At 42.6% G+C, this 20,214-nt stretch overlaps 1 long non-coding RNA gene across 1 annotated transcript in view; it reads right to left on the bottom strand.

Moving 5' to 3' along the window:
* The window catches only part of LOC142160240 (uncharacterized), a 125,651-nt gene that overhangs the window by 93,546 nt on the left and 11,891 nt on the right, over positions 1-20,214 (bottom strand). The window contains exon 2 of the long non-coding RNA XR_012693112.1: positions 18,189-18,305. This is a non-coding gene — a long non-coding RNA (uncharacterized LOC142160240). The remainder of the gene's footprint in view (positions 1-18,188; positions 18,306-20,214) is intronic.

The raw sequence follows: 20,214 nt of genomic DNA on the forward strand, positions 1-20,214 counted from the left end.
ACGTCTCCCCTCAGATCTCTTCATATCTTCCTACTGACGTCTGCACATCTCCCCACTGACTTTCACCACTGGGCTTTCAGTTTTGGATCTAAAAGCCCAATCAGGATTTAACTGCACATGTGTAGGCCCAGTGCATGCTCAGAATAGCAGAGGGGAGGCCTCTTGAGGATAGACCCGCATTAGCCGGCCCCTCCCATGGTTTGCTCTCAGACATGGTGTGGAATGTTGTGCATCACTTCTATATTTAAAACATTTGATGAAATATCAATGCAGAGATCAGCACGCTTTCTTACCTGCATGATTAACCATGTGTTAAGGATATGCAATAGTTTGGTATTTAAAAGCATATAACAGCGAATTCCTTAAACTTTACTAAAAAAAATAGGCAAGGAGTATACCAGTGGATAGACAGTACTGACTAAGATGGTCAATTATTTGATCCCTGCTAAATCTACTCCGTTATTCACTTCTAAGTCTCCTGAATCTTTCTGCTGCATTTGACAAGTTGGATCACTCTCATCTCATACAAACACTACATTCCTGTCAAATATTGTCAAGTTGTTCAGGTTGAGGATGGGCCTGCTAGGCAATGACTATCCCCAGAGAGGTGCAGGAATCTAATGAAAGGAGAGATTTTCACCAGGGATCTCCACAAGGAGATATGGACTTGGCTGCTCTCCAACCACAGGTCGCGGTCCTCTAAGGGGCACAGAGCAGACTAAGAAGGAACCCAGAGACAATGAAGACGTGTAGCTATGTCGGACTGCAGGAGGGTAAGTATACAGGTCTTGGAGAGCGAAAAGTAAGTCAGGAGAATACGACAGGAACAATACGCTGAGAGAAGATGATGACCTATAGTCAGCATGCCATCCACGTCTCTGAGAGTTGTTTGTGCTCAGCAGCAATATACAGGAGAGCTGAGATCCCTAAGACCTGGTTACCCAGAGACAGGATCTATGATGATGCCCAATGCCTTGTAGTAACCCTTTAGGTAAACTGTGGTAAAAGCACTGAGGTCCCAGATGGGTAGCGAAGGGTTGATTCAGGATCAATTATGAGGTGTGAAATAATGCTGGCTTAACACGTACATATACTGAGGAACAGGTGACACAGGAACAGTAGTGAGAGTGATAAATTGTAGAGAACTGTGCGCTGAGGTCCCTGTGGGCGGAATAGCCCGGAGCAGAATCAATGATGAGATGCAATACTCAGCAGTATAGTCACTGGCCTTGAATAGAACAGGTATGAGCAACTAAGACACAATTAGTAGTAAATGACTGATCGCTGAGATCCCTGCTAGCTGGATAGCTTATAGACAGGACTGATGGTAAGGCACGAGGCACTGCGATATATCCACTGATCTGATCATGGAACGGGTGACACCGGTTAGAACCAGGAGGGTGATGTACTGCTCAGGACAGAAGCGCTCAGATCCCCGTGAGGCTTATAGCCTAGGCACAGGACTGATGGCAAAATGCGATGCACCAGCAATACAGCCGTGGATCACGATGATGATACAGATGTCACAGGAATCAGCAGGCAGGTATGCGTGGAAGCGATCACGAGTCAGAGTGGAAACAGGAAACAGCTGGGAGAACTGCATCCATACAGGTAGGAGACCTGAAGATCTGACAATGGGAGATAGGAGGAAGCTGTTAAAATGTTGAACAGGCTGGTAATCAGTCAATGTGGATCCAGGAGAAGTTTGAAAGGTGCCGGGACTGCACATGCGAAGCAGGGCAGGTAAGATGGCGATAGAGAGAGGAGGAACGCCGTGCAGTCCGAGATGAGATGGTTGTGCAGGTGAACAGGAATGACAACAGTCCAACATGGAGTTAGAAAGCTGCGATGTGTGATAATTCCTTATGGCTTTAGGACACAGTCCTATTCTGGTTCTCATTTAGTATTTGTTTCTCTAGATCCACCTTCTCTACCATTCCTCTATTAGTTGGAGTACCACAAGGCTTGGCACTAGTCCCTCTACTATTGTCTATATATACCACTTCACTTGGACAACTAGCTCCTTTGGATATCAGTACCATGTCTATGCGGATGATATCCAAATCTATCTATCTTCTCTATATCTCTCACCATGTTACCTAATGTCTTTCTTCCATTTCATCTTGAATGCCCTCTCACCACCACAAACTCAATCTTGGGCTAATACTATCCCCACGAACCAACAAAGGCTGCCTACCTGATACTGCACCTCTATGCTTTGTTCCGACATTTAGTCTGTATAGATTTTCTCCTAACCAGACACTTACCACTAAAATCTATTTTGAATGCAATGACTAGATGATTTTTTTCTTGCAATACTTTCTTCTATTCCTGCTCCGCTCTGTCAGTCCCTACATTGGTTGCCTGTATTTTACCGAATCAAATTAAAATACTTCTACTAACTTACAAAGGCATTAACAAAACTTCACCAACGTTCATCTCTTCCATTGTTTCAAAATATCTCCCAACTCAACCCCCCCCACCTACTCTGCTCAAGATCTGCATCTCTCATCCACACTCATAATCTGCTCGCATTTCTGATTATAGAACTTTTTTGGGCTGCACCAACTATGTGGAATAACCTAATATTACCAAGACTTTACCCTTGCCTTCAAACGCTCCCTAAAAACTCATCTCTTTAGGTAAGCTAACCAACTTTCTGAACCTTAACCTCTCTAGGCTCTTTTACCCAATTACCACCACTCTACACAGTTCACCCAAACTTACAGTTATTCTCCTTCTATAGACAAACATCTTCTGACCCCTGGTTGGGTCATATAGCGCCACTAAGCACTTTTCCCACTTTTTTTTCCTATCCCTGAGTACCAATATGCAGTAAGTGGCACTTAACGTCATGTATCAAACTCCTACTTCCCTGTACATTGTAAGCTGGTGAGCAGGACCCAGCTTAATGTTTTGTCTTCTTATTAATACCCAGTTCTGTGTATTATTGTGTTTGTACCATATTGTAAAACACTACAGAATATGCTGGTGCTATATAAATAAATGTTAATAAACGAGGCCTCACTAAAGGCACACAATAAACATTGGTATGGCGTTGTGGAAAGAGGCTTTTAAACAGAAAAACAGCAAAGCTATAGAATGTATTTGACTTTTCTATAAAGGTCAGTTTTTCTTCTATTTGTCTGTCTATTTCTGCTTTGTCTATGGATTTAATAAATGTCACCCACAGAGCCATCACATACACTACTTTCCAAATGACAATCTTGTTGACCTCATATCTCCCAACTGTCCTTCTTTTTTAATATGAATATCCTCTTCCTCTCAAAAGTGTCTCCTAAAATCAATTTGATAGAATATGCATGCTGTTTCATATCGTGAAATATAGTCCACGGCTAGTAAAGAGATGCATCTGTTTGTGGTAATCCTAAACACTCTGCATTCATGTATATTGGTAAGATATCTGTGCTTGATTACATCTAATTGAATAGCTTCTTCAGCAAATAGGATATGTTCCTGAGCATAGTACAACAATGTGTCAATCAGAGTGGGCCACTTAAAGAACTCCAAAAATTCTTCTTCATGTGTAGAAGGAAGGGGAGGGGGACTTTCCAAACCTTGAAGTAGGAACTGACCTATATATGCACAATAATTATCAGGGGAATTCATTTTGTGAAAGTAGCTAAGGAAAGAATGAAGAGAATGTGTGTTTTTTAAGGTTTACTGTACATTGGCCATAAATTAAAAACATATTTAAGTATTTAGCACCTGTGCCTCACAACGCTGGGGTCATGAGTTGAATTCTTGACTATGACTTCATCTGTGTGGAGTTTGTATGTCCTCCCCATGTTTGCGTGGGTTTCCTCCCACACTTTTTTTTTGTTTGTTTTTTGTTTTTTTTTTTGTTTTTTTTCTCTCTCTCTCTCTCTCTCTCTCTCCCTCTCTCTCTCTCTCGGCAGGGACTGATGTGAGTGAGTTCTCTGTACAGCGCTGCGGAATCAGTGGCGCTATATAAATAAATGGTGATGATGATGATGAAGATATTTACTTAACTATGATAAAAAAACGGACAGTCCTATCTGTCCGCCAAAAACAATGTAACATTTGCTAGGGTAGAGTAAAAATATATTCCTGACAAAGCCAATGTAAATGTGAAAAAACAAAAACTGTTGGCCTTCTGGGGTGCACATTTGGCACTGATCCATGTCACTGATTGGGTTAAAGAAATGGTAGTGGTTTCGTTTGTCTACAATGGACAGCTGCACAATGTCTCTTTTTACAGAGCTGAAGGAGAAAGTCATATTTTGGGGTATATTTACTAAACGGCAGGTTTGAAAAAGTGGAGATGTTGCCTATAGCAACCAATCAGATTATAGCTATCATTTATTTAGTGCATTCCATAAAATGAAAGCTAGAATCTGATTGGTTGCTAGTGGCAACATCTCCACTTCTTCAAACCCGCCATTTAATTAATCTAGCCTTTTATCTTCATGTTCATTTATGAACAATTCATTTCAATTTGTGGATTTAGTTGTCCTTTAAATATTTGTGAATAGTTATAATTTGAAATAATAAAATATTTGAGGGGAAGAAAACAACATAAACACAATACAACATTTGTCAGACAGAAGCCTTATGTTAATCTGCTACCAATAGTATCTTCACTAATAGTCTAATGTAAACAGTTGGACATGTAAGTACACTAATGATAATCTTAGTACATTCCTGGCATTGGGTTCCCAATCTTCCGATTCATCGTGACTCACATGTAATTTTCTAGCTTACCATAAACTGGGAGTGTCCCATACCCCCGCCAGGTCAGTATATTCCTGTTAGTGATAAAGTGACCAGTTATCGTCATTGGATCCACCCAGCAGCTCAAACTGTGGCTGGACACGTGACTCTCAAAAATGCACATATAGAGGCCATAAATTATAGTGATTTCAATGTTTGCCATAAATTCACAATAGACTTATTCCATTATATATATATATATATATATATACAGTGCTTTCTTGTCATAGAACTCATCGGAACTGAGTTCCGGCACCTTTTTTCGATAGATTTTCCAAGTTTTAAAAGTAACTTTTGAACATTTGATGTTTGGTCCACGTGGACTTGAATCGCCCTGTTGAGCGTTGCAGGTCGGCGGCCAAATCATTAAAATGGTGCAATATATTAAAAATATTGCCTTAATTTAGCATAATTCCCATAAAATAATGTACCAATAGAAAAGAAAGAGAAAGACGTGTTCAATAAGGGCACTACATGGATATATCCTATAGCAAATAAAATATTTAATCTTTATTATTTACCCATTCAGACCTAATCCTGTAAACACTTGATTTGTAAGCAGCAAAATATAACAACTCTTAATACTATAATCATTAATGAAAACATAATTTTTTTTTTAACATGGAATACATAAATCAGTACGTTCTTTATGCTTATTGTACATAAAATGCATTATTATAGGGTCTCTTACCTGCAAACACATATTCTGGCACCCATACATGTCAATCATCAGTGCTAATGAAACGAGTAAGAAACATGTACTTATGCACCATCTGCGTACGCACGCCCTCACTGTACATTGCCCTCGTTAGTCCACCCTCTCCCCCCGCCGCTCCACCCTTCATGTCATAGGGAGCTGCAAGTGTCATTTGCGTTCGGACATTAGTTTCATACAATTGCATTCACTGGCGTAACTCCCGTTCTGGTGCATGCGCAGAGCTTTCTCACGCAGTATAAGGCACGCAAATGGACTGACATCAGCAGATGAATCAGGACCATGAGTCACTGAAATATTAAGAGGTTGGAGCATCGCCGACAAGTCAAATGTCACCTTCTAGTTGCACAGATTTTTACATAATTGTAAAGTGATGGAGTTCCAGAGATGATGAGCAGAAATGTTTACTGGCCTGAGCTACAGTGTGTGAGCTTATCAGAATGGCAAAACAAATTATTTTAAAGCTAAATGAATACAAATTACACTTGAATTAGGGGAATATATGTTAATCTTCATTTACTAATACAATGTGAATTCTGCTGAAACAATTGTCTGCTTGGAATTTTATTAATCAGTGCAAATATATACAGCTGGAAAATGTAAACCTCAAAATACTGCATAGACCACGGAGGGAATTCTGGATGTGAACCTAGTAGTTACTCTCAGGTTTAAATATTTGTTAGCTAACCACAAAATATAATAATGATGAACTTCTCTTTGTCTTTCATTTTCTATACTGCTAGGTCATATGAGTGACAGATCCCGTACAACAAGTTTCAGTTTACATGTGAGGATTACCCTGTTATTTGGGTAATATTACATAGTACAATTTTCACAAGGTTGAAAAACAGTCCATCATGTCCAAGCTGTGCTAGTCCAGAGGATGGCAAAATAAATATTACTGACACTGGGCCTGATTCATTAAGGGAAGTTAAGTTAAAAAATTTAGTAAGTAGTCTCCTGGACAAAACCATGTTACAATGCAAGGGGTGCAAATTAGTTTTCTATTTTGCACATAAGTTAAGTACTGGCTGTTTTCATGTAGCACACAAATATCAACTTTAAATTTCAGTGTACAAATAAGCTATCAAGTATTTGTGTGCTACATGAAAAAACAGCCAGTATTTAACTTATGTGTAAAATAGAAAACTAATTTGCACCCCTTGCATTGTAACATGGTTTTGTCCAGGAGACTAGTTACTCAATTTTTTTACTTAACTTCCCTTAATGAATCAGGCCCACTGTTATTAAAATGGACTTTATTTTCCCATTTAAAAACTAAATGGGGATCTTCTTACCTGCAGTAGTCCAAATGGAAATATTAACCATATAATGCAAATAAATGGCTACGACTTCATATAATATAGCAGCCACACAAAGTACTATCAGTGGGAGGGGTAAAGACACAATCCACCAATCAGTAACAGCTAGTTTAATGCTGCTAACCCTCATCATAGTGTATCATTGCTCCAGTGCCCACAAGAGGTAAGCCCCTGACTGATGGCAAGACGGAAGCCATTTTTCACATAAAAACCATCCAAGCCTGTGTAAATTTTGCAAAAAAAGTCCAGATTTGACAATTGCCCTTAGATAAGTCAACAAACAAACTTAGGTCCATACATTTTATACAACTGTCCAGTATCTACACAGCTGATCTACTGTCATATGTCAAGGCAATACAAATATATATTAGGGAGTGAATTCAATTCCCCCCAGAGTAACGCTGCGCTAAACGTATTACCGTTAACCCCGAGCTAAAAAACGGCATTGAAATTACCGTATTAGCGGTGATTACACACACTATTACCGTAATATCAGTAAAAGTGAGCAGGACGCGTTACTTTTAGCAGTAACGCGGCTAATTGAATTCCCCCCTATATGTTATATACAAAAGCAATGAAAATAAACACATGTGCCTGGAAGACTATAATGAATGTTGGCAGTGTTCCTCCTTAAATGCAATTTCCCATAGTAATCTGGGGGAAGATTACTTTGTCAAGGAGTTTAACATTTATTGGCTATCCGTTAAAACATTTTATATAATAATACACCCATGTCCTAATTAGATGTATGAGTATTCTAGATGCTGAGCTATGGACTTTTTAAGAATGTTTTATTTGTCTGATTATATAGATCTTATCAGTAACAGACAACATAAGCATGACAGATTTGTAAGGAACTGTAAACTAGCCTCTGTCACACCCACCGTAGGCTTTTCAGGCTTTTATGGGAAAGAAAAGAAAACATAAAGTAGCAATATGCACATTACTAACGTCTTGTTGTATGGGTGGAACATTTTGGCATCTGTTTTTCATATAGTCCTATATGTTTCCCTTGAAGGAGTGTGTCATCATTACTCTTTGTATGAGTCACCAACATTCACTGCTAAAATGTAACCACACATAAATGATGCAACAAATATAATTTACAATAAATATACATATTAAATATATATTTGCTATTTATTGTCAGGATGTCCTCAAAATACTTTTTACTAATTAATTCCCAATAGCTTAAGAAATATGGACATTTAGGGTTGGGTGTAGATCAATTTTTTGTGTGTAAATATATGCATTTTCATACTGCGCAATATATTTGTGCGACTCTTAGACTTACAGTGCCTTACCTGAAGAGATGGTAAAGGGCAGGTAAGTTGAGTACAATAAGAGAGTGTACATGTAAGTGTAGAACCCCCTGACCTAATGAGACTTGAATGCATCCCAGATACACTACTGTGTGTGTGTGTTAGGGAATTTAGACTGTAAGCTCCAATGGGGCAGGGACTGATGTGAGTGAGTTCTCTGTACAGCGCTGCGGAACTAGTGGCGCTATATAAATAAATAGATGATGAGGCTGGTGTTCCATGACACGTACTATGTATAGGGCAACACAGTGGCTTAGTGGTTAGCACTTCTGCCTCACAGTGCTGGAGTCATGAGTTCAATTCCCGACCATGGCCTTATCTGTGTGGAGTTTGTATGTTCTCCCCGTGTTTGCGTGGGTTTCCTCCAGGTGATTCAGTTTCCTCCCACATTCCAAAAACAAACTAGTAGGTTAATTGGCTGCTATCAAAATTAACCCTAGTCTCTCTCTCTGTCTGTGTGTGTGTGTGTATATTAGGGAATTTAGACTGCAAGCCCCAATGGGGCAGGGACTGTTGTGATTGAGTTCTCTGTACAACCCTGCGGAATTAGTGGCGCTATATAAATAAACGGTGATGGTGATGTATAGCCACTTCCCACTGTCTCTACTTTTTCATCCTCAAATTGCCAGTGCAAATTGCTGTCAGCATTTGCAGTGTAGGTCACACTGCATCAGTTATCTGACAGAGAATTCACATTGCTGTGTGAATAACAAGTCAAGCTGAAAGTTTATGTTCCCAGAAATTAGAAATGATAAGCAGCAAGAAGGACTGCGCATTCATACCCCACTGCTTTGTCCATGACAGTGCAGTTTTCTAATTTCTAAGTGTACCAAGAGTGGTTGGCCGTATTTCTCTGTTCTAGTAAGCAGAACAAGCAGAAGAAACACATGGCTTTCAGAAACTGAGCAACAGACACAGTAAATGTCATTTACAAAGCTTCTCAGTCATGAAGTTTCAGCTCAATCAAGCATTTATGGGATATTGTGGAACGACATCTGAGACAATTTCCATCAACATCCACTAGAGGTCAACTGAGTTTCTTTCTTGTGGCAGCCCTCCTTCAGAATTCCACACATTGGTAGACTCGGTGCCTTGACGTACATGTGGTACTGGCCACACTATTAAGTGATTTTATATTGGTGTTTCCATTTTTATGCCCAATTTATATCAATTACCTGTATATAATGAAGAGGGAAGGCAATGGTGACCATGCAAACATTGGGATGTCTGTCAGTAAAGTAAGCTCTTTGCAGCCAGTGGTGTAGAGGGCAGAGGAGACCTGCGGGAGTTGTGCAATGACAGCTCATTGAATGACCAGATCACTAAGTGCCCCCACTTGTGTCTGTATGGTGTGAGGGGAGTTGCTGATTGTGCAGAAGCTGTGATCCATCATTCACTGAATAGTCTCCACACACCTGCTGAATTTACATGGAGCATGCCAATGACAGCTGTAGGGTGGGAGAGGACAGAGGGTGACTGAGAAAGTTAGTGACAGTCCATGACAGCCAAACAAAAAACCTGATTCATTAGGGTACGTAAATGCCGATATTTTGCATAAAATCGCTATGCGCATGCTCAGAATTGGACTATATGCCAGTGAACGCAGCAACATCCAATTAATCTTCGAGTGCAAAAGACCCTTATTACAGCCATTGATTTCGGTCAAAGTCTGTATCACTTGCACGAGGTACAGGTCAGTTGTAAGTGATTACTAGGGATGACATTTGCATATGATGCTAGAACATGTGTTTGCAATCAGGAGCAACTGTAAAAATGCATTTTATGTACAGTAGTCATTCATAACATTCTAATAAATGTGACGTGAGTTTTCCCTGGCGCAGTGTAGGTAATGTAATGTGCTGATCAAGTGGGTGTAATAAAAATAATAACTACATTTATTAAAGCAAATAGTGTAAATATTTTGGTCCAGACCTAAAAATCTGTTTCAATACAAACAACAAATGGTACAGTCAGAAAATACATATCAAAATATTGATTCAAACGTAAGAAACCAGTCATTGTACTGCAAGCAAATAAACTATATTTGTATCTGTTGTATCTATTCCTAAGACAAACCTGGTATTTCTGGTATCCTGTACCTGCAGTTCTTCAATCGTGCCTGGCATTCATTGCCTCCTGCTTCCTCAGCTAAACCTGGTAATCCTGGTATCCTGTACCTGCAGTTCTCCAATCGTGCCTGGCATTCATTGCCTCCTGCTTCCTCAGCTAAACCTGGTAATCCTGGTATCCTGTATCTGCAGTTCTCCAATTGTGCCTGGTATCCAGTGCCTCCTGCTTCCTCAGCTAAACCTAGTAATCCTGGTATCCTGTTCCTGCTGTCTCTTTGTACTTGTGCTCGCTGCTTTACCATTGACTGCATCTAGTTTATACCGGTTTGACCTGTTTTCAAAATAAAGACACCCTGTTTCATTTACCCTACTCTCCGCGGTCTTCATACTGGGAACCATAACAGCGTGACTTGCCACCGATTTACAGCGTATTCAGAGATGACGATGTATCTCAGAATGAATGACACGGACACACTCCTCAGACACTTACATACAACTTGCGAACATGTACAAAAGACTTTTATTTTTTATGCTATGAAAGCAATTGCTATGACACATCATTTAAACTTGAATAACCTAGCTAATACAGGTCCAAAACCCACGTCTAAAAAAAAAATATTTTTTTTTCTATCTTTGCTACAACACGCTCAGCAAATCCTAATCTATGGCTGAGAGACTACTAGCGATTCAATAAGCGTCTGCTAATCATTTTTCAGCTGTATCTGCAATTACATCCTAGTCTGAATCTGTACGCAATTCTACAAACACACCTGTCAGGCGCCGTCCGCACGGCCGCCTGACTGTGTGATCGCGCGTCTGGTTGCTAGGCAACCAGACGCGTCATTTCCGGATTCCCCTGCCATCCATTTCCCCCGCAGTATGACGCGCCCCGTTGCTAGGCAACGGGACGCTATGTATTCCCGGCGGCAGGCATGACAGCGCTCAGCGCTGAAGCTGATTGGATCCTCACATTATTTAAACCCCTTCCTGTCCTTTAGTCAGTGCCAGAGTATCAGGTCTTCCTGCCTCCAGCGTTTCTGTGTACCAGTTGCTATATTGTTCCTGACCTTCCTCGTGCTGCCTGTGACCCTTTTGACCCGGACCGTTTGACCACCCCTATCTGGATTCTGCCTTTGTACTGCGCTCCCTGAAGATTACCGACTCGGCTTGCCTCACCATTCTTCTGGATTTCCCTTTTGTACCTCCTCTACCTGAACGTTGCTGAACCAGCCTGTCTGACACCCCCTTGTATCTCGCTGTGGACTCTAGGAAGGACCGCGACCTGCGTGTCCCTGCAGCGGAGTCCATACTTCCTTGCGGGGGTTCCTGGTGAATACCAGGGGCACGTTAGACTCCGCGCCTTCCTCTGAGTTGCGCCAACAACAGCAGGTACCTTCTACCAGTCATACACCCACTAACAGTCGTGACAGTATACTCTGGCCATGACAACGGAGGGGTCTGGTGAACCGTCTGCTCGTGACCTACTTCTGCATTTGGCCCAACGAGTGGAGCAACAAGAAGCAGCCCAAGCGCATCTTCTACAATGTGTCCAAGGGATTGCTACCCGCTTCGATACATTTCAGAATGCTGCACCCGCTACACCAGCCATAACCTCTGCGGCATCCACAGCATCCAGTGTGGTTACGGTCTCTACAGCGGCCTCCGGTGTACGTATCCCGACACCCGAAAAGTTTGACGGTGATCCCAAGAAGTGCAGGGGCTTTCTGAACCAATGTGCCATCCAATTTGAGTGCAATCCAGGGGCCTTTTCTTCAGAACGCACCAAAGTAGCTTTTCTCATCTCCCTCCTCAGTGGTCAAGCCCTTGCCTGGGCCTCACCTTTATGGGAACAAGGGGGTCCACTTCTTCATAACTCCAACTCTTTCATTGAAGCTTTCAGGAAAGTCTTCGATGATCCCGGAAGAGTTGCTTCTGCAGCTACCAGCTTGTTAAACCTCCGCCAAGGTGACCTGTCCGTGGGGCAATACGCAGTTCAATTCCGAACCCTGGCTTCCGAGTTAAAATGGAATAACGAAGCACTGGTGGCAACCTTTTGGCAAGGTCTGGTGGACCGGATTAAGGATGAGTTAATTTCCAGAGAACTCCCGGCTGAGTTAGATTCTCTCATCTCCATGTGCATCAAGGTGGATTTGCGTTACCAAGAGCGCACGCAGGAACGCTCTCCTGGCAAACGGTTCATACCACGGCTAGCACCCCAGTTCCAAAATCCCATCCTGCCAGTGGACGAACCAATGCAAGTAGGACGCTCTAAATTATCCCTTGAAGAGAGGGAGAGACGCTTCAAACAACGCCTGTGTCTGTATTGTGGAGATCCGGGACACCTGCTAAGAGTTTGTCCCAAGAAACCGGGAAACTCTTCCTCCTAAACGGTGGCGGGGAGGCCGTTTTAGGAGAATCCACAGTTGCTCCCTATGCTAAAGAAAATTCTCCAGAATTTCAGATGGCTGTCATCCTGAGCACCCCCAAGGGTACCTTTTCCACCACGGCCTTTGTGGACTCCGGCTCCTCCGGGAACTTCATTTCGGCGGATCTAGCTTCGCAGCTCCAAATACCTCTGAACCCATTGCCCCAACCGTTATCTCTGACGGCAGTCGACGGAAGTCGTGTCACTCACGGCTCCATCTCCTCCGTGACTTCTCCTGTTCGGTTGAGGGTAGGAGTACTTCACAGCGAAATGATCCAACTTTTGGTGTTGCCGAGGTCCATTAATCCCCTCATCTTGGGGCTACCATGGCTGAGAAGACATTCTCCTCAGATGGATTGGGACCACGCTCAAGTTATGTCATGGGGTGAAGGATGTCGCTTTGAATGTCTGTCTAGAGTCTTGCCTCCTAAATGTCAAGTAATGGCTCAGTCCGAGCTAACCCACCTTCCTGAGGCCTATATGGAATTCCAGGATGTATTCAGTAAAGTGGAAGCGGAGATCTTGCCTCCTCATCGTCCCTGGGATTGTGCTATTGTTTTATCTCCTGACCAACCCATCCCCAAAGGGCGGACCTACCCTTTATCTCGTCCAGAGACGTCAGCCATGTCTCAATATATTTCAGAAAACCTGAAACGGGGATTTATCCGCAAATCTACTTCCCCAGCGGGTGCAGGTTTTTTTTTTGTTAAGAAGAAGGATGGGTCTCTTCGGCCTTGTATTGATTATCGTCCTCTCAACCGCATCACTGTCAAAAATCGATATCCACTACCTCTCATCTCCGACCTCTTTGACAAACTCAGTGGATCTCAAATCTTTTCCAAATTAGATCTCCGTGGGGCCTATAATTTAATTCGCATCAAGGAAGGAGACGAATGGAAAACGGCCTTTAACACCAGAGATGGACATTTCGAGTATCTGGTGATGCCCTTCGGCCTCTGCAACGCCCCAGCCATCTTCCAAACCTTCGTTAACGATATCTTTCATGACCTGTTATACACTTCTGTGGTAGTATATCTAGACGATATATTAATATTTTCTAAAGATCTGAAGACTCATCGGGAACAAGTAAAGGAGGTCTTACGTAGACTTCGGAAACACCACCTCTATTGCAAGCTGGAGAAATGTGTGTTTGAGATTAGTCAGGTATCTTTTCTTGGTTTCATCGTGTCGAGTCAAGGTCTTTGTATGGATCCCACCAAGGTGTCAGCTATTCTGGACTGGCCTCAGCCACAAGGCCTTAAAGCCATTCAAAGGTTCATCGGCTTTGCAAACTATTATCGCCAATTTATTCAGGGATTCTCCACCATTATATCCCCCATTACAGCGTTAACCAGGAAGACTGCCAACCCTAGGGTCTGGTCTTCGGAGGCCATGTCTGCCTTCATAACATTAAAGAAAGCATTCTCTTCAGCCCCAGTTCTGTCCCAGCCAGATCAAGAACGACCTTTCTTCCTAGAGGTAGATGCATCCTCAGTAGGCATTGGGGCGGTGCTTTTTCAAGAGTCTCCGGCTGGTTCACACAACCCGTGTGGGTTTTTCTCCAGACGATTTCTTCCAAGCGAATGTAATTATGGAATAGGGGACAAGGAATTACTGGCCATCAAGGCGGCTCTGGAGGAGTGGCGACATCTGTTGGAGGGGGCTATATTTCCTGTTACTGTGTTTACCGACCATCGGAATCTAGTGTTCATTCAAGAGGCTCGTTGCCTTAATCCTCGGCAAGCCCGCTGGGCATCCTTCTTTGCTCGATTTGACATGAAACTCACATTCTGCCCGGGAGCCAAGAATGGACGTGCCGATGCATTATCTCGCTCATTTGACGATTCCGATCGTTTAAGACCATTGGTTCCGCAGCCTATTATTGATCCTTCTAATATCGTAGCCCTTACTAGGACCAAAACGTCCTCTCCTCCTCCAGGCCGGTCATTTGTGGAACCCCATCTCCGGTTCAAGACCCTGCAGTGGGCTCATTCATCCCGCATTGCCGGCCATGCTGGAATAAAGAAGACAACATCGCTGCTTTGCCGACGCTTCTGGTGGCCTAATGTACGTGCCGATATTGAGAGATTTATTGCTTCCTGCACTACTTGTGCTCAACACAAAACTTGTAGAAGAGTCCCGGCAGGCCTTCTTCGTCCACTTCCTATCCCCGATGCTCCTTGGGAAAGTGTGGCCATGGATTTTATCACAGACCTACCCCTCAGTGCAGGGTTTACCACTATCTGGGTGGTTATTGATCGATTTTCGAAGATGGCACATTTTATTCCTCTAACTGGACTGCCCACGGCCAGTCGTCTGGCAGATATCTTTATCAAGGAGATATTCAGACTACATGGGTGCCCGAAGGAGATCATTTCGGACCGCGGAGTCCAATTTACATCCCAGTTTTGGAGAACCTTTTGTAAAAGAGTAAACATAGAATTGAAATTCTCTTCGGGATACCATCCGCAAACCAACGGACAGACGGAGCGAATCAATCAGGATCTCGAGACATTCCTCCGCTGTTTTACCTCCGACAACCAGAATAAATGGTCTCAATTCCTTCCTTGGGCGGAGTTCTCCCATAATCAACACATTCATGAGTCTACCGGATTCTCTCCGTTCTTTATTGTATACGGAAGTCACCCTGTGTTTCCGGATCCTTTTCCAGTATCCTCTTCACCGGTTCCAGCCGTAGATACTCTTTATCAGGAATTTTCTCTCATTTGGGCTAAGACTAAGACGGCTTTACTCAAGGCTACTCAGCATCACAAGATCTTTGCAGATCGTCATCGGAGGGCCACTCCTCTCTTAAAGGTGGGAGACCAGGTATGGCTATCCACCCGGGACCTAAGACTAAAGGTTCCTTCTATGAAGATGGCTCCTCGATTTATTGGCCCGTACACCATCATGCAAGTCATTAATCCTGTATGCTTCAAATTGAGACTTCCTCCTTCTCTGAGATGTCATAATACTTTTCATGTCTCATTACTACGACCACTGGTACTCAATAAATTCTATCGACCTCCCGGTCGTCCCCCACCAATACAAACCTCTTATGGAACTGAATTCGAAGTCAGTCGGATCTTGGCCTCTCGCATTCTTCGTGGCAAACAGCAATTTCTGGTCCATTGGAAAGGATTTGGCCCAGAGGAGAGATCATGGGTGGACAAGCAGGACCTTCACGCTCCTAGAATGCTTAAAAAGTTCCTTCAAACAGGAGGAGGAAGAGGAGGGTATACTGTCAGGCGCCGTCCGCACGGCCGCCTGACTGTGTGATCGCGCGTCTGGTTGCTAGGCAACCAGACGCGTCATTTCCGGATTCCCCTGCCATCCATTTCCCCCGCAGTATGACGCGCCCCGTTGCTAGGCAACGGGACGCTATGTATTCCCGGCGGCAGGCATGACAGCACTCAGCGCTGAAGCTGATTGGATCCTCACATTATTTAAACCCCTTCCTGTCCTTTAGTCAGTGCCAGAGTATCAGGTCTTCCTGCCTCCAGCGTTTCTGTGTACCAGTTGCTATATTGTTCCTGACCTTCCTCGTGCTGCCTGTGACCCTTTTGACCCGGACCGTTTGACCACCCCTATCTGGATTCTGCCTTTGTACTGCGCTCCCTGAAGATTACCGACTCGGCTTGCCTCACCATTCTTCTGGATTTCCCTTTTGTACCTCCTCTACCTGAACGTTGCTGAACCAGCCTGTCTGACACCCCCTTGTATCTCGCTGTGGACTCTAGGAAGGACCGCGACCTGCGTGTCCCTGCAGCGGAGTCCATACTTCCTTGCGGGGGTTCCTGGTGAATACCAGGGGCACGTTAGACTCCGCGCCTTCCTCTGAGTTGCGCCAACAACAGCAGGTACCTTCTACCAGTCATACACCCACTAACAGTCGTGACAACCTTACTGTACATTGCCTTAGTTACAACACTTCTTGTAGGGGGTAGGAGAAGTCACCCCAGGCAGCATTTGGGCAAGAAATGACCCGCAGGTTGGAGGGACAATTTTAGGAAAGGAACTTAATTTAAAAAATGTACTTATATTTAATGGTGCTTCAAACCACAAACACTGACACTAGCACAAATGGTAACAAGGTCATAATAAACAATGGCATACTTCCTTCTCATGGCTAACGACAAGCCTGAAAACCTTTGAAGCATTGGCTGAGACTGACCCACCTTTTCTTAACTATGAAAGAGTTTTAAAAAATTATTTGTGGTTGATCAAACTTTCCAAACAAGCAACCTATACCTTTGCTAATCTCATTGATAAGAGTAGAGTCATTAGAAGGACGTCAATGTATCTATGAAATACACTTCAATGACTATATCAATGGCTTAAGATGAACATCCATTGTATGAAGAGTCCTTTAGTCTTTTATTGAATCAGTGTCTCTAGTGGCAGATCAACTAAGGGAAACAATTGATATTGCAATATGACGTCCGTATGTTCAAAGAAGAGCTGCTTGTTTTTAAAAATAGAGGTAAAAAGTGTCCGACTGCTCAACTAAAGTCTATTATACTAGATAATAAAAATAGACTGTTCTACAACATATAGTAATGTATTAGCTAATAACACAGCCTTCAAGTATATTTTTCTTTAGATTTATGGCTTTTCACATATAGATTGCAAATTTGAAGAAACGTTTCTATTATGTCATTGAAATAGAACAAATGGTTATTAAAAAAAGGATTATATAAAAATAAAGCAGCTGCCAGAAAAACAATTTCCAATGAATACAAGTGATTGTATAGGAAAGAAGGTTACAACCATGTGGGGCTAGAATCAGCCATATGAAGTTTCAAATAAAGATGAATGCTTCCTTGTATATTCAAAGGGCCCAGGGGGTAAATGTATCAAGCTGCAGGTTTGAAAAAGTGGAGCTGTTGTCTATAGCAACCAATCAGATTCTAGCTGTCATTTTGTAGAATGCACTAAATAAATGATAACTTGAATCTGAATGGTTGCTATAGGCAACATCTCCACTTTTTCAAACCAGCAGTTTGATACATTTACCCCCAGATGTATGTTTATACTGAGCATCCTATGAGATATTCCACACCTTTCCAGAATTTTGGAATATATCTGCAAGTCATCCAAACGTAGACAGCGTTACCTTCTCACCACATCCACTAGTATAGGTGCTGAGGGAGTTAAAAATGTAGTGAGCTTTGTTGGGAGTATGGTCTCTGTTAATAAATTATATACATTTTCTTTGTTTGTAATGCAATATTGACCTAGTATCTTATGATAGATTGGAGCCCAAGCAGTTCTTCCATTTATGTATATGGGTAGATTTTGTCCCAATTGAATATGGCAACAAATGGGAGTATAAAAATGAGATTATACTGTCCAGGATTATTACAGATAATTAGAGAGGGGTTGTGGGTCTTTATTTACCCCTGGACGTCTACGCTTGTGATTTAAGAGTCTGTTGTGGTGGTTGCTGCCTAACTGGTACAGGGGTTCTGGCCCTGTGGGTTAGGTTTTCTTGGAGGTGTCTGTGGCGCAGTATAGAACAGTGTGGCAGTGTTCTGTGTCTGTCGCTTTGTGGATCTGGTGTTGCTGGTGTGTGCTTACCTCCATGTCGGCCTTGTTGGTTGGGCGGGGTGTTGTTCCTTGATGGTTCTTTCAATTAGGGGCTGATGGTGATTGTCTTGGAAGCTCTTTTGTTCAGCTCCCAGAGTTGTTTGAGTTCTGTGGAGAGAAGGGTGAGAGAGGAGCGAGGCTCAATTTTTTGTGGTCCAAGCCTTTATGCAATATACTCGGTTTTACAAGTTTGTACCACTTTTCTTGGGGTTGTACACTTTTGTGTGTGGTATATTGCTTGCCCTGTTAATAGCTCAAGGTGAGTAGGTGTCAACGTTAATAGCTCTTGGTATAGGTTGCACCCTACTTAAGTGTCTATAGCTCTGTGTGGTAATAGATGGTAATGTTCACCGTGTGTGTGTTGTATTGTGCTTGTGGTGTATTTGAGCTATTGTGCTAGTTTGATTAGAGGTTGTATATATTGTGTACGTAAGGGTAAGGATTAAATGATCAACTTTGAAAATAGCTCTATAAGTTAATAGCTCTAGGTGTTAATAGCTTGAGGTAGAAATGTGAGTTGTGTGTAGTAAAGAGTGGAAGTATGTGTGTTAGGCTAGATGTCTCTATATGGATGAGCAATGTAGTATGGGTGTGAATAAAGGAGCAAGCTGCCGCGATGGGTAGTGTAACATAGTGTGGCTTATAATGTCAGTGTGTGGGTGTGTATCTGTTGTGAGGAAGTTGTCGATTGTCCGTGTTATGAAAGTAGCAATGTGTCCTGAAAAGAGCAGTTGTATAGTGAAGTCAATCTCACTCTTTACTGGTGGTCATCTGGGCTTTCCTTTGCGGCAGTGGCTTGTGTGTGTGTGAACTCTGCACCAGAAGAAAGCAGCTTACGTCCCACAACTTCCTGTTGGTTGGAACGAACAGGCATCGGTGTGTTCCACTGCTGTAGTAACCGGATCTACTGACTTTTGCAGAAAGGAGGCTCACAGCGATGTAATGGTGAGTGCAGGTGTACTAAGGTAAGTGTTCTTATACCAACGTGTTTCGTCCTCTGAATAGGGACTTCTTCGGGGAATTTGGAGAAGAAGGTAGGAATCCCTGGGGCTTTGTATTAAGCTGGACGAGAGCATCCAATCAGAATCAAGGGAGCATCTGCAGGGAGTTAATTGGCTGGGTTTGGAACGTGGAAGGATGTGGGAGTGATTGGGTTATGGCAAAGAGTGTGTCGGGGCCTTATGGAATTGAAGTGCATATGCATAAGAATGTAAACCAGGGATTGGATATAGGTGGAAAGACAATCATCTATACAGAAGTATTGTTGAATTGAGATAATTTATATATTAGTGTGAGGGAGGATAAGGGAATAATGGGTGGATAAAATATTAAATTAAACGTGTACTATTCAGTATAAAAAAAACAATATAATTATTATAAATATGTATATAATGTATTACAGATGAAGAACCTGGATGTTGGTGAGTATTACAGGAGTTGGTGTTTTTTATTTATTTCAAACAAAGAAATTTTACAAATGAGGTATATGTTTTATTTACATTTTGTTTTGGTGTACTACAGATTTCAGCGGGCCCTGGGTGCCAGGGCATACTGGCACTCGTGGTTTCCCAAGTGCCAGCATGCCCAGACAGCCATGGGTATGCTGGTGTTTATAGTACTATATACTTATAAGATCCTCATGGAGGAGCTTTCCAAGCCTAAAGCATCCTTTACAGAACCTTGGAATAGAGACTTAAGGGTAAATTTATCAAGCTGCGAGTTTCCGGCGAGTAACTGCAGATGTTGCACCAGTGGCAGGCTCACTGCCTGATAGGCCAGGAGTAATTGGTGAACAAGGAAGTGTCCCATTGCCAAGCAACGGGAAGCACTGCTTTTGCACATGCACATTTTTACTCTGCTACATCAGACACTACAGAATACATACAATTAACTGCCAGCGTCAGTCAGCAGACCTGGCAGCATTAAATCCTCTGCACCCGCCGACACAATACAGTGAAAAAATAAATAATAAAAAATAATAAAAAACAGCGTGCCAACCCTTTCCCCCAAACAAACT

The sequence above is a fragment of the Mixophyes fleayi genome, chromosome 6 (assembly GCF_038048845.1).
Source record: "Mixophyes fleayi isolate aMixFle1 chromosome 6, aMixFle1.hap1, whole genome shotgun sequence".
Classification (NCBI taxonomy): Eukaryota; Metazoa; Chordata; class Amphibia; order Anura; family Limnodynastidae; genus Mixophyes; species Mixophyes fleayi.